This window comes from Chiloscyllium punctatum, unplaced genomic scaffold (genome assembly GCF_047496795.1).
Source record: "Chiloscyllium punctatum isolate Juve2018m unplaced genomic scaffold, sChiPun1.3 scaffold_253, whole genome shotgun sequence".
Taxonomy (NCBI): domain Eukaryota; kingdom Metazoa; phylum Chordata; class Chondrichthyes; order Orectolobiformes; family Hemiscylliidae; genus Chiloscyllium; species Chiloscyllium punctatum.
In genome coordinates this window covers 171,607-185,000 of record NW_027309987.1, presented here as the reverse complement: position 1 = coordinate 185,000, position 13,394 = coordinate 171,607, and positions in this window count along the sequence as shown.

The window sequence follows — 13,394 nt, the reverse complement described above, 5'->3', positions numbered from 1 at the left end:
TTAGAATATTTTCGGGTTGGTATAAATCAGTAACCACCGACACTTAGAATATTTTCGGGTTGGTATAAATCAGTAACCACTGACACTTAGAATTTTTTCGGGTCGGTACAAATCAGTAACCACTGACACTTAGAATATTTTCGGGTTGGTATAAATCAGTAACCACCGACACTTAGAATATTTTCGAGTTGGTATAAATCAGTAACCACTGACACTTAGAATTTTTTCGAGTTGGTATAAATCAGTAACCACTGACACTTAGAATATTTTCGGGTTGGTATAAATCAGTAACCACCGACACTTAGAATATTTTCGAGTTGGTATAAATCAGTAACCACTGACACTTAGAATTTTTTCGAGTTGGTATAAATCAGTAACCACTGACACTTAGAATATTTTCGACTTGGTATAAATCAGTAACCACTGACACTTAGAATATTTTCGGGTTGGTATAAATCAGTAACCACCGACACTTAGAATATTTTCGAGTTGGTATAAATCAGTAACCACTGACACTTAGAATATTTTCGGGTTGGTATAAATCAGTAACCACCGACACTTAGAATATTTTCGGGTTGGTACAAATCAGTAACCACTGACACTTAGAATATTTTCGAGTTGGTATAAATCAGTAACCACTGACACTTAGAATTTTTTCGAGTTGGTATAAATCAGTAACCACTGACACTTAGAATATTTTCGGGTTGGTATAAATCAGTAACCACCGACACTTAGAATATTTTCGGGTTGGTATAAATCAGTAACCACTGACACTTAGAATTTTTTCGGGTCGGTACAAATCAGTAACCACTGACACTTAGAATATTTTCGGGTTGGTATAAATCAGTAACCACCGACACTTAGAATATTTTCGAGTTGGTATAAATCAGTAACCACTGACACTTAGAATTTTTTCGAGTTGGTATAAATCAGTAACCACTGACACTTAGAATATTTTCGGGTTGGTATAAATCAGTAACCACCGACACTTAGAATATTTTCGAGTTGGTATAAATCAGTAACCACTGACACTTAGAATTTTTTCGAGTTGGTATAAATCAGTAACCACTGACACTTAGAATATTTTCGGGTTGGTATAAATCAGTAACCACCGACACTTAGAATATTTTCGAGTTGGTATAAATCAGTAACCACCGACACTTAGAATTTTTTCGAGTTGGTATAAATCAGTAACCACTGACACTTAGAATTTTTTCGGGTTGGTATAAATCAGTAACCACCGACACTTAGAATATTTTCGAGTTGGTATAAATCAGTAACCACTGACACTTAGAATTTTTTCGGGTCGGTATAAATCAGTAACCACTGACACTTAGAATTTTTTCGAGTTGGTATAAATCAGTAACCACTGACACTTAGAATATTTTCGGGTTGGTATAAATCAGTAACCACTGACACTTAGAATTTTTTCGACTTGGTATAAATCAGTAACCACTGACACTTAGAATTTTTTCGGGTTGGTATAAATCAGTAACCACTGACACTTAGAATATTTTCGGGTCGGTACAAATCAGTAACCACTGACACTTAGAATATTTTCGGGTTGGTATAAATCAGTAACCACTGACACTTAGAATTTTTTCGAGTTGGTATAAATCAGTAACCACTGACACTTAGAATTTTTTCGGGTTGGTATAAATCAGTAACCACCGACACTTAGAATATTTTCGGGTTGGTATAAATCAGTAACCACCGACACTTAGAATTTTTTCGGCTCAGTAGAAATCAGTAACCAAGCGCATTTTTGAATTGGTTACTGATTTCTCCGTTCGAGTTGCGGCTGCGGTTGGCTTCAAATAGTGGTGGGGGCTTAATTATCGCCGAGGGGAGCATGTCCCGGTGGTGTGGCCGAGGATGGAGTGCCTTTTGAAGGGGGTGTTTCTGAATTTGGACCCTTTTTGAGTTGCATGGCCGGATGGGTGTGGTTTTGAAGGGTGTGTCTGTCTGGAGTGGCACCGGCGTTGGTGTGAGGCTGAGGGTGGGCGTTCGGTTCCTGGTTAGGGATAGGGAAAGGGTGAGACTTAGCTTTAGTGCTCGTGCCCCCGATTTTGGTAATGTTTGACGTCAATTTTCCAAGGAGGCGAATGCAAGGCTTCAGAGGGACTTTGAGTGTTCGGGGGCGGGGTAGCTCAGCCGGATTTGCCCCGGCGGTTCTGCGGACGGTGTTGACTTCGAGGGCGGACCGGCCCCCGTGTTCAGTCCGAATATCGTGCATTGTTAACGGCGGGAAGTGTTCCAAAAGGGAATGGGATTGAATGTGACTGCTGAAGCCGACTTTGAGACCTGTAACGCGGGTAGCTCAGCCGGATTTGACCCGGCGGTTCTGGCGACGGTCTCGCCTTCGAGGGGGGAGCGCCCCGCGTGTTCAGGCCGAATTTTGTGCATTTCCATCGGCGGGAAGAGGTCCAAACGGGAATGGGATTGAATGTGACTGCTGAAGCCGACATTGAGACCTCTAACGCGGGTAGCTCGGCAGGATTTGACCCGGCGGTTCTGCCGAAGGTCTCACCTTCGAGGGGGGAGCGTCCCGCGTGTTCAGGCCGAATATCGTGCATTGTTAACGGCGGGAAGTGTTCCAAAAGGGAATGGGATTGAATGTGACTGCTGAAGCCGACATTGAGACCTCTAACGCGGGTAGCTCGGCCGGATTTGACCCGGCGGTTCTGGCGACGGTCTCGCCTTCGAGGGGGGAGCGTCCCGCGTGTTCAGGCCGAATTTTGTGCATTTCCATCGGCGGGAAGAGGTCCAAACGGGAATGGGATTGAATGTGACTGCTGAAGCCGACATTGAGACCTCTAACGCGGGTAGCTCGGCCGGATTTGACCCGGCGGTTCTGCCGAAGGTCTCACCTTCGAGGGGGGAGCCTCCCGCGTGTTCAGGCCGAATTTTGTGCATTTCCATCGGCGGGAAGAGGTCCAAACGGGAATGGGATTGAATGTGACTGCTGAAGCCGACATTGAGACCTCTAACGCGGGTAGCTCGGCCGGATTTGACCCGGCGGTTCTGCCGAAGGTCTCACCTTCGAGGGGGGAGCGCCCACCGTGTACAGGCCGATTTTCATGCATTTCCAACCGTGGGAAGGGGTCCGAAAGGGGATGGGGGTGAACGTGACTGCTCAACCCGACTTTGAGACCTGTAACGCGGGTAGCTCAGCCGGATTTGACCCGGCGGTTCTGGCGACGGTCTCGCCTTCGAGGGGGGAGCGTCCCGCGTGTTCAGGCCGAATTTTGTGCATTTCCATCGGCGGGAAGAGGTCCAAACGGGAATGGGATTGAATGTGACTGCTGAAGCCGACATTGAGACCTCTAACGCGGGTAGCTCGGCAGGATTTGACCCGGCGGTTCTGCCGAAGGTCTCACCTTCGAGGGGGGAGCGCCCACCGTGTACAGGCCGATTTTCATGCATTTCCAACCGTGGGAAGGGGGCCGAAAGGGGATGGGGGTGAATGTGACTGCTCAACCCGACTTTGAGGCATCTAACCCGGGTAGCTCAGCCGGGTTTGACCCGGCGGTTCTGCCGACGGCCTCGCCTTCGAGGGGGGAGCGTCCCCCGTGTACAGGCCGATTTTCATGCATTTCGAACCGTGGGAAGTGGCCCAAAAGGGGATGGGAGTGAATGTGACTGCTCAACCCGACTTTGGCGCTTCCGAGCCGGGTAGCTCAGCCGGGTTTGACCCGGCGGTTCTGCCGACGGTCTCGTCTTCGAGGCGGGTGCCTCCCCCGTGTACAGGCCGATTTTCATGCATTTCGTACCGTGGGAAGTGGTCCAAAAGGGAATGGGGGTGGACGTGACTGCTCATACCGACATCGAGACTTGTAAGCCGTGTAGCTCGGCCGGGTTTGATCCGGCGGGTCTGCCGACGGTCTCGTCTTCGAGAGGGGGGCCTCCCCCGTGTACAGGCCGATTTTCGTGCATTTCCAACGGTGGGAAGAGGTTCAAAAGGGGATGGGGGTGAATGTGACTGCTCAACCCGACTCTGAGGCTTCTAACCCGGGTAGCCCGGCCGGGTTTGACCCGGCGGTTCTGCCGTCGGTCTCGCCTTCGAGGGCGGAGCCTCCCCCGTGTACAGGCCGATTTTCGTGCATTTCAAACCGTGGGAAGCGGTCCAAAAGGGGATGGGAGTGAATGTGACTGCTCATACCGACCTTGGCGCTTCCGACCCGGGTAGCTCAGCCGGGTTTGACCCGGCGGTTCTGCCGACGGTCTCGTCTTCGAGGCGGGTGCCTCCCCCGTGTACAGGCCGATTTTCATGCATTTCGTACCGTGGGAAGTGGTCCAAAAGGGAATGGGGGTGAATGTGACTGCTCAACCCGACTCTGAGGCTTCTAACCCGGGTAGCTCGGCCGGGTTTGACCCGGCGGTTCTGCCGTCGGTCTCGCCTTCGAGAGGGGCGCCTCCCCCGTGTACAGGCCGATTTTCGTGCATTTCCAACGGTGGGAAGAGGTTCAAAAGGGGATGGGGGTGAATGTGACTGCTCAACCCGACTCTGAGGCTTCTAACCCGGGTAGCCCGGCCGGGTTTGACCCGGCGGTTCTGCCGTCGGTCTCGCCTTCGAGGGCGGAGCCTCCCCCGTGTACAGGCCGATTTTCGTGCATTTCAAACCGTGGGAAGCGGTCCAAAAGGGGATGGGAGTGAATGTGACTGCTCATACCGACCTTGGCGCTTCCGACCCGGGTAGCTCAGCCGGGTTTGACCCGGCGGTTCTGCCGACGGTCTCGCCTTCGAGGGGGGAGCGTCCCCCGTGTTCAGGCCGAATTTTGTGCATTTCGAACCGTGGGAAGTTGCCCAAAAGTCGATGGGAGTGAATGTGACTGCTCAACCCGACTTTGGCGCTTCCGAGCCGGGTAGCTCAGCCGGGTTTGACCCGGCGGTTCTGCCGACGGTCTCGTCTTCGAGGCGGGTGCCTCCCCCGTGTACAGGCCGATTTTCATGCATTTCGTACCGTGGGAAGTGGTCCAAAAGGGAATAGGGGTGGACGTGACTGCTCATACCGACATTGAGACTTGTAAGCCGTGTAGCTCGGCCGGGTTTGATCCGGCGGGTCTGCCGACGGTCTCGTCTTCGAGGCGGGTGCCTCCCCCGTGTACAGGCCGATTTTCGTGCATTTCGAACCGTGGGAAGTGGTCCAAAAGGGGATGGGGGTGGACGTGACTGCTCAACCCGACTTTGAGGCTTCTAACCCGGGTAGCTCGGCCGGGTTTGACCCGTCGATTCTGCCGATGGTCTCGTTTTGGAGGGGGGAGCCTCCCCCGTGTTCAGTCCGATTTTCGTGCATTTCGAACCGTGGGAAGTGGCCCAAAAGGGGATGGGAGTGAATGTGACTGCTCATACCGACTTTGGCGCTTCCGAGCCTGGTAGCTCAGCCGGGTTTGATCCGGCGGTTCTGCCGACGGTCTCGTCTTCGAGGCGGCTCCCTCCCCCGTGTACAGGCCGATTTTCATGCATTTGCAACGGTGGGAAGTTGCCCAAAAGGGGATGGGAGTGAATGTGACTGCTCAACCCGACTTTGGCGCTTCCGAGCCTGGTAGCTCAGCCGGGTTTGAACCGGCGGTTCTGCCGACGGTCTCGTCTTCGAGGCGGCTCCCTCCCCCGTGTACAGGCCGATTTTCGTGCATTTCGAACCGTGGGAAGTGGTCCAAAAGGGAATGGGGGTGGACGTGACTGCTCAACCCGACTCTGAGGCTTCTAACCCGGGTAGCTCGGCCGGGTTTGATCCGGCGGTTCTGCCGACGGTCTCGTCTTCGAGGCCGGTGCCTCCCCCGTGTACAGGCCGATTTTCGTGCATTTCCAACGGTGGGAAGTGGTCCAAAAGGGAATGGGGGTGGACGTGTCTGCTCATACCGACTTTGAGACTTGTAAGCCGGGTAGCTCAGCCGGGTTTGTTCCGGCGGTTCTGCCGACGGTCTCGTCATCGAGGGGGGAGCCTCCCCCGTGTCCAGGCCGATTTTCATGCATTTCCAACCGTGGGAAGTGGTCCAAAAGGGAATGGGGGTGAATGTGACTGCTCATACCGACTTTGAGACTTTTAAGCCGGGTAGCTCAGCCGGGTTTGACCCGGCGGTTCTGCCGACGGTCTCGCCTTCGAGGGGGGAGCGTCCCCCGTGTTCAGGCCGAATTTTGTGCATTTCGAACCGTGGGAAGTTGCCCAAAAGTCGATGGGAGTGAATGTGACTGCTCAACCCGACTTTGAGACTTGTAAGCCGGGTAGCTCAGCCGGGTTTGACCCGGCGGTTCTGCCGACGGTCTCGTCTTCGAGGCGGGTGCCTCCCCCGTGTACAGGCCGATTTTCATGCATTTCGTACCGTGGGAAGCGGTCCAAAAGGGGATGGGAGTGAATGTGACTGCTCATACCGACTTTGGCGCTTCCGAGCCGGGTAGCTCAGCCGGGTTTGACCCGGCGGGTCTGCCGACGGTCTCGCCTTCGAGGGGGGAGCGTCCCCCGTGTTCAGGCCGAATCTTGTGCATTTCGAACCGTGGGAAGTTGCCCAAAAGTCGATGGGAGTGAATGTGACTGCTCAACCCGACTTTGAGACTTGTAAGCCGGGTAGCTCAGCCGGGTTTGACCCGGCGGTTCTGCCGACGGTCTCGTCTTCGAGGCCGGTGCCTCCCCCGTGTACAGGCCGATTTTCGTGCATTTCCAACGGTGGGAAGTGGTCCAAAAGGGAATGGGGGTGGACGTGTCTGCTCATACCGACTTTGAGACTTGTAAGCCGGGTAGCTCAGCCGGGTTTGTTCCGGCGGTTCTGCCGACGGTCTCGTCATCGAGGGGGGAGCCTCCCCCGTGTCCAGGCCGATTTTCATGCATTTCCAACCGTGGGAAGTGGTCCAAAAGGGAATGGGGGTGAATGTGACTGCTCATACCGACTTTGAGACTTTTAAGCCGGGTAGCTCGGCCGGGTTTGACCCGGCGGTTCTGCCGACGGTCTCGTCTTCGAGGCGGGTGCCTCCCCCGTGTACAGGCCGATTTTCGTGCATTTCGAACCGTGGGAAGTGGTCTAAAAGTCGATGGGAGTGAACGTGACTGCTCAACCCGACTTTGAGACTTGTAAGCCGGGTAGCTCAGCCAGGTTTGACCCGGCGGTTCTGCCGACGGTCTCGCCTTCGAGGGCGGACCCTCCCCCGTGTACAGGCCGGTTTTCGTGCATTTCGAACCGTGGGAAGTGATCCAAAAGGGAATGGGGGTGAACGTGACTGCCCAACCCGGCTTTGAGACTTGTAAGCCGGGTAGCTCAGCCGGGTTGGACCCGGCGGTTCTGCCGACGGTCTCGACTTCGAGGCGGGTGCCTCCCCCGTGTACAGGCCGATTTTCATGCATTTGCAACGGTGGGAAGTTGCCCAAAAGTCGATGGGAGTGAATGTGACTGCTCAACCCGACTTCGAGACTTGTAAGCCGGGTAGCTCAGCCGGGTTTGACCCGGCGGTTCTGCCGACGGTCTCGCCTTCGAGGGGGGAGCCTCCCCCGTGTACAGGCCGATTTTCGTGCATTTCCAACGGTGGGAACAGGTTCAAAAGGGGATGGGAGTGATTGTGACTGCTCAACCCGACTCTAGGGCTTCTAACCCGGGTAGCCCGGCCGGGTTTGACCCGGCGGTTCTGCCGACGGTCTCGTCTTCGAGGCGGGTGCCTCCCCCGTATACAGGCCGATTTTCATGCATTTCGAACCGTGGGAAGTGGTCCAAAAGGGAATGGGGGTGGACGTGTCTGCTCATACCGACTTTGAGACTTGTAAGCCGGGTAGCTCAGCCGGGTTTGATCCGGCGGTTCTGCCGACGGTCTCGCCTTCGAGGGGGGAGCCTCCCCCGTGTTCAGTCCGATTTCCATGCATTTCCAACCGTGGGAAGTTGCCCAAAAGGGGATGGGAGTGAATGTGACTGCTCAACCCGACTTTGGCGCTTCCGAGCCGGGTAGCTCAGCCGGGTTTGACCCGGCGGTTCTGCCGACGGTCTCGTCTTCGAGGCGGGTGCCTCCCCCGTATACAGGCCGATTTTCATGCATTTCGAACCGTGGGAAGTGGTCCAAAAGGGAATGGGGGTGGACGTGTCTGCTCATACCGACTTTGAGACTTGTAAGCCGGGTAGCTCAGCCGGGTTTGATCCGGCGGTTCTGCCGACGGTCTCGCCTTCGAGGGGGGAGCCTCCCCCGTGTTCAGTCCGATTTCCATGCATTTCCAACCGTGGGAAGTTGCCCAAAAGGGGATGGGAGTGAATGTGACTGCTCAACCCGACTTTGGCGCTTCCGAGCCGGGTAGCTCAGCCGGGTTTGACCCGGCGGTTCTGCCGACGGTCTCGTCTTCGAGGCGGGTGCCTCCCCCGTGTACAGGCCGATTTTCATGCATTTGGAACCGTGGGAAGTGGTCCAAAAGGGAATGGGGGTGGACGTGACTGCTCATACCGACTTTGAGACTTGTAAGCCGGGTAGCTCAGCCGGGTTTGACCCGGCGGTTCTGCCGACGGTCTCGCCTTCGAGGGGGGAGCCTCCCCCGTGTTCAGTCCGATTTTCGTGCATTTCCCACGGTGGGAAATGGTATCTTTCATTACGGGGACAAGGGTCTGAAGCGGTGAAGTCAGTAACCGGCATAGTTAAGGAAAGGGTTCGAATTTTCTCAACAGTACGAAAAAAGTGAGCAGGGAAGCTAGAGAAGGTGTCAGTGAGTCCCAAACGAGTGAACCGCAAAACTTAGGGAAATGCCCGAAAGCGTTTTAAAGGGTGAAATCGGGAACGAGGAAATGATCGGAAAGTGCCTGAAAGTGCTAAATGAGTAAACAGAAAAACGAAGAAAAATGTTTGAAAAGAAGAAGTGAGTAACCAGGAAAACTTAGAAAAATGTTCAAAACGAAGAAATCAGTAACCAGGAAAACTTAGAAAAATGATCAAAAAGAAGAAATGAGTAACCAGGAAAACTTAGAAAAATGTTTAAAAAGAAGAAATCAGTAACCAGGAAAACTTAGGAAAATGTTTAAAAAGAAGAAATCAGTAACCAGAAAAACTGCGAAAAATGTTTAAAAAGAAGAAATGAGTAACCAGAAAAACTTAGAAAAATGTTTAAAAAGAAGAAATCAGTAACCAGGAAAACTTAGAAAAATGTTTAAAAAGAAGAAATCAGTAACCAGGAAAACTTAGAAAAATGTTATAAAAGAAGAAGTGAGTAACCAGAAAAACTTAGAAAAATGTTTAAAAAGAAGAAATCAGTAACCAGAAAAACTGCGAAAAATGTTTAAAAAGAAGAAATCAGTAACCAGACAAACTGCGAAAAATGTTTAAAAAGAAGAAATCAGTAACCAGGAAAACTTAGAAAAATGTTTAAAAAGAAGAAGTGAGTAACCAGAAAAACTTAGAAAAATGTTTAAAAAGAAGAAATCAGTAACCAGAAAAACTTAGAAAAATGTTTAAAAAGAAGAAATCAGTAACCAGAAAAACTGCGAAAAATGTTTAAAAAGAAGAAATCAGTAACCAGAAAAACTTAGAAAAATGTTTAAAAAGAAGAAGTGAGTAACCAGAAAAACTTAGAAAAATGTTTAAAAAGAAGAAATCAGTAACCAGAAAAACGGCGAAAAATGTTTAAAAAGAAGAAATCAGTAACCAGACAAACTGCGAAAAATGTTTAAAAAGAAGAAATCAGTAACCAGAAAAACTTAGAAAAATGTTTAAAAAGAAGAAATCAGTAACCAGAAAAACTTAGAAAAATGTTTCAAAAGAAGAAGTGAGTAACCAGAAAAACTTAGAAAAATGTTTAAAAAGAAGAAGTGAGTAACCAGAAAAACTTAGAAAAATGTTTAAAAAGAAGAAATCAGTAACCAGAAAAACTTAGAAAAATGTTTAAAAAGAAGAAATCAGTAACCAGAAAAACTGCGAAAAATGTTTAAAAAGAAGAAATCAGTAACCAGACAAACTGCGAAAAATGTTTAAAAAGAAGAAATCAGTAACCAGGAAAACTTAGAAAAATGTTTAAAAAGAAGAAGTCAGTAACCAGAAAAACTTAGAAAAATGTTTAAAAAGAAGAAATCAGTAACCAGAAAAACTTAGAAAAATGTTTAAAAAGAAGAAATCAGTAACCAGAAAAACTGCGAAAAATGTTTAAAAAGAAGAAATCAGTAACCAGAAAAACTTAGAAAAATGTTTAAAAAGAAGAAGTGAGTAACCAGAAAAACTTAGAAAAATGTTTAAAAAGAAGAAATCAGTAACCAGAAAAACGGCGAAAAATGTTTAAAAAGAAGAAATCAGTAACCAGAAAAACTTAGAAAAATGTTTCAAAAGAAGAAGTGAGTAACCAGAAAAACTTAGAAAAATGTTTAAAAAGAAGAAGTGAGTAACCAGAAAAACTTAGAAAAATGTTTAAAAAGAAGAAATCAGTAACCAGAAAAACTTAGAAAAATGTTTAAAAAGAAGAAATCAGTAACCAGAAAAACTGCGAAAAATGTTTAAAAAGAAGAAATCAGTAACCAGACAAACTGCGAAAAATGTTTAAAAAGAAGAAATCAGTAACCAGGAAAACTTAGAAAAATGTTTAAAAAGAAGAAGTGAGTAACCAGAAAAACTTAGAAAAATGTTTAAAAAGAAGAAATCAGTAACCAGAAAAACTTAGAAAAATGTTTAAAAAGAAGAAATCAGTAACCAGAAAAACTGCGAAAAATGTTTAAAAAGAAGAAATCAGTAACCAGAAAAACTTAGAAAAATGTTTAAAAAGAAGAAGTGAGTAACCAGAAAAACTTAGAAAAATGTTTAAAAAGAAGAAATCAGTAACCAGAAAAACGGCGAAAAATGTTTAAAAAGAAGAAATCAGTAACCAGACAAACTGCGAAAAATGTTTAAAAAGAAGAAATCAGTAACCAGAAAAACTTAGAAAAATGTTTCAAAAGAAGAAGTGAGTAACCAGAAAAACTTAGAAAAATGTTTAAAAAGAAGAAGTGAGTAACCAGAAAAACTTAGAAAAATGTTTAAAAAGAAGAAATCAGTAACCAGAAAAACTTAGAAAAATGTTTAAAAAGAAGAAATCAGTAACCAGAAAAACTTAGAAAAATGTTTAAAAAGAAGAAATCAGTAACCAGAAAAACTGCGAAAAATGTTTAAAAAGAAGAAATCAGTAACCAGACAAACTGCGAAAAATGTTTAAAAAGAAGAAATCAGTAACCAGGAAAACTTAGAAAAATGTTTAAAAAGAAGAAGTGAGTAACCAGAAAAACTTAGAAAAATGTTTAAAAAGAAGAAATCAGTAACCAGAAAAACTTAGAAAAATGTTTAAAAAGAAGAAATCAGTAACCAGAAAAACTGCGAAAAATGTTTAAAAAGAAGAAATCAGTAACCAGGAAAACTTAGAAAAATGTTTAAAAAGAAGAAGTGAGTAACCAGAAAAACTTAGAAAAATGTTTAAAAAGAAGAAATCAGTAACCAGAAAAACTTAGAAAAATGTTTAAAAAGAAGAAATCAGTAACCAGAAAAACTGCGAAAAATGTTTAAAAAGAAGAAATCAGTAACCAGAAAAACTTAGAAAAATGTTTAAAAAGAAGAAGTGAGTAACCAGAAAAACTTAGAAAAATGTTTAAAAAGAAGAAATCAGTAACCAGAAAAACGGCGAAAAATGTTTAAAAAGAAGAAATCAGTAACCAGACAAACTGCGAAAAATGTTTAAAAAGAAGAAATCAGTAACCAGAAAAACTTAGAAAAATGTTTCAAAAGAAGAAGTGAGTAACCAGAAAAACTTAGAAAAATGTTTAAAAAGAAGAAGTGAGTAACCAGAAAAACTTAGAAAAATGTTTAAAAAGAAGAAATCAGTAACCAGAAAAACTTAGAAAAATGTTTAAAAAGAAGAAATCAGTAACCAGAAAAACTGCGAAAAATGTTTAAAAAGAAGAAATCAGTAACCAGGAAAACTTAGAAAAATGTTTAAAAAGAAGAAATGAGTAACCAGGAAAACTTAGAAAAATGTTTAAAAAGAAGAAATGAGTAACCAGGAAAACTTAGAAAAATGTTTAAAAAGAAGAAATCAGTAACCAGAAAAACTTAGAAAAATGTTTAAAAAGAAGAAATCAGTAACCAGAAAAACGGCGAAAAATGTTTAAAAAGAAGAAATGAGTAACCAGAAAAACTTAGAAAAATGTTTAAAAAGAAGAAATCAGTAACCAGAAAAACGGCGAAAAATGTTTAAAAAGAAGAAATCAGTAACCAGAAAAACTTAGAAAAATGTTTAAAAAGAAGAAGTGAGTAACCAGAAAAACTTAGAAAAATGTTTAAAAAGAAGAAATGAGTAACCAGAAAAACTTAGAAAAATGTTTAAAAAGAAGAAATCAGTAACCAGAAAAACTTAGAAAAATGTTTAAAAAGAAGAAATGAGTAACCAGAAAAACGGCGAAAAATGTTTAAAAAGAAGAAATCAGTAACCAGAAAAACGGCGAAAAATGTTTAAAAAGAAGAAATCAGTAACCAGACAAACTGCGAAAAATGTTTAAAAAGAAGAAATCAGTAACCAGAAAAACTTAGAAAAATGTTTAAAAAGAAGAAATCAGTAACCAGGAAAACTTGGAAAAAAACACTTAGAAAAATTTTCAGCAAAGTGTGAAAAATATTCTAAGTGTCAGCGGAGGAAAATGCTGAAGCATCGGGAAAGATTCGCAAACTTACACCGAACATGTGCTCCGAAGTGCCGGAGGAATTGGGTGAATTGAGCCCGGCAAATGGCCAGCTGTCGTTTTGTGCCTGCAGCCCGAAAACTTTAACTTTGTCTGTCGCGGAAGTCCGGACCGAGAAAAATCCAAACGGTTTTGACCGGACCGAGTTCCAGACCGATGCAGTCAAATTTGGAATTCAGACCCATTCAGTGCCACTTGTAGTTTTTCCGCAGTGAGGTTGGCGGGGTACCCGGAGATATATGGGAACACGATTTTTAGAACAAAATGGCGGCGCGGGACCGTTCTGAAAGGCATCCGAAAAACGGTTCCACGGGCATAGCACTTTAATGACAGGTATGAGTGCATGCCGGAGAGCTCTTGGAAGTCGAATTTTTGACACTTTGTCAATTTTTTGACAGATTTGACAAACTCTTTCTGTCTGTTCTAAGAGTCAGTCAGAGACTTGTGCGGCGGTCTTTTGACACTATTGGAGGGCGGGCAAACCCCACGTTGACTCCGGCCGTCCCTCCACAGGCGCTCGTGTCCAAAATGAAGGCGAGAGACGCGAGTGGCCTGGTTCCCTTGGGTGTTGCCAAGAAGGCTGCGGGCTGACCGTTGCCTGAGCACTCCCTAAAGCCTCTTGTGATGAGAGCAGACCTCGCCTGCCGCACGACCGGCTCTGGGAGTCGTTGGGCCGCTATTTGTGAATAGTCTGGTCCTCCTCTGCCACCCGGACAAGCGCGATGGCTCTGCCGCCCTGCGGTGCTCGTC